This window comes from Salarias fasciatus, chromosome 15, assembly GCF_902148845.1.
Source record: "Salarias fasciatus chromosome 15, fSalaFa1.1, whole genome shotgun sequence".
Lineage (NCBI taxonomy): Eukaryota > Metazoa > Chordata > Actinopteri > Blenniiformes > Blenniidae > Salarias > Salarias fasciatus.
In genome coordinates, this window is record NC_043759.1 from 26,234,372 (window position 1) to 26,236,456 (window position 2,085).

The following is a 2,085-nucleotide window of genomic DNA, read 5'->3' on the forward strand; positions in this document are numbered from 1 at the left end:
AATCCTGCTTAGCAATGCTTGTTGTTATGAAACAAAAAAAAGAAAGAAACCTGGTCACATTACACATGTCTTCCCTGTACTGAAATGGATTACATGTTCCTTATTTTTCTTCATTTCCTCATCATGTAATGCTGTCACATGTAATCCGCAGGTCAGACCTGTTCACTGAGGGCTCTGCATTATGACTGAAATCAATGAACAGGTGAGAGTGTGGCTGTGTGTGTGTGTGTTTATTACACACCTTCGACCCTAAGACCCTCAGGTTGGATTCAGTGTTTGGAAATCCTGACATGAATGAAATGGGATTTCACCCCCCAAAAAAACATGTACGGAGAGAAAACAGCCATTACTTGATCATCTTTATCATTCCTCCTCCACCCAGTGAAATACACTGACTTCCGGTTCTGTTAAAGCTGATATTTCAGGATCTGTCTGGAATACTCTGAAGCTTTGTGTAACTCAGGGTGTGAGAAAAGCTGCAGCCTGCTGCCCTCCAGTGGTTCATCCCATCACATGCATGGCTGAAGGAAATCTTCCCTTCTGAGTGAAGCTGTCCTGAATATTCATTGAATTAAAAGCCTTCATAGATTCTTGCTGGGTTCAGTGAATTTCTGCTGCAGGGGAGTCCACTGGCCTTTCAAACCGTCTCCACACAAGTTGTGGATCTTTTCTGTAAAGCGGTTTGCGTTCGGCCTGTGATGGACCGAAATCCTTCCTGAGTGTCCCGCCAATCAGCCGCAGATGGATGAGCTTACAGCCAGGTCTGCCGTCAGGTCCTGCCTCATGGTGAAGCACGGCGGCGGCAGCATCATGATGCAGAGATGCTTCGTAGCTTCAGGGCCCAGGCAGTTTGTTAAGGTAAAAATAAATGTTCAGAACAGAAAGAAAATGTAACAATTCCAGAGGTGTATAGTAACGAAGTAGATGTACTTCGTTACACTACTTCAGTAGTTTTTTTTTCAGGATTTGTACTTTGCTTGAGTTTTTTTTTAAATCAAGACTTTTACTTAGCTACATTTAAAAGTAAAAAAATATACTTTGACTTTGTTACTTTGGCATTTGCCACCTCGTTACTCGTGACAAATTAAAACAATCAAATAGATATCTGGAATGCGCAGGTCTGAGAGGATGAGAAGAACCACGTACGGTACTCCTGCGAGGATTAAGGTGACGGGCGCGCACGCACCTCAGCAGCACAACATGTCGAGGGCGAGACAGACGACGGGGAGACAGACGACGGCAGAGCTTCGGCAAAAGACGACGGTCACCCTTGGTCATACCTGGCAACAATGTTCAGCTGCCTCGGGATGGGGGTAAATCCCAAAACCTACCGAATGAAGTGCATGCTGTGCCTTCCAAAGTGCCATGAGATAAAGGCACTTCACAACTCTCCATCCAACCTCAAGAAACACATTGAGGTCAGTGAATAAGTGAGTTAATCGTTGATAATGTCATGTCATGTGGCATCAGGAGCAAAGTGCTGGGCTTTTATCGACCATCAGTAAAGGCTAATAAATATGTGCTAGTAGTTTTACATAGTTTTAACCAACATTTTGCCCTTTTCGTTTGCCAACATTACGTGCTGGTAAGAAGCAAGATGCTAACGCTATGTGCTAATAACATAAGCAACTTGGCCGTAGATAATATCTTGCAAAAAAATATTTTGCAGGAGGGTCAATAAAACAAGGTTAGCATCTTAACTTACTCAAACAAGGCAGTTTTCCTCCTGCATGATCCATTTTTAATATCAAGTGCTTCACCTGTCTATGAAAAATACACAAATCATACAAAATCAGTAACTTGAAGTTAAGCATTAGGTTTGTTGTTGTTTGGAGCTGTAGTAAAATAGCATGCCTTTCAATAAAATGGCTTTGTTTTTGTTTTTTAAATTGCATTTGCTGTACAGCAATTAGATGTCCAAGCTCAGTGTGCTCTATTATGTTTCAGCTTTAAGCAATTTGGTATTTGTGTAAGATAAAATATAGCTGACAGTTGACCAACATTTTTTTTTTTATCAATGTTTGACATGCCCACAAATGGGACATCAGGGTGAGAGTGATGGGACCAATCCAGACCGATCATTGT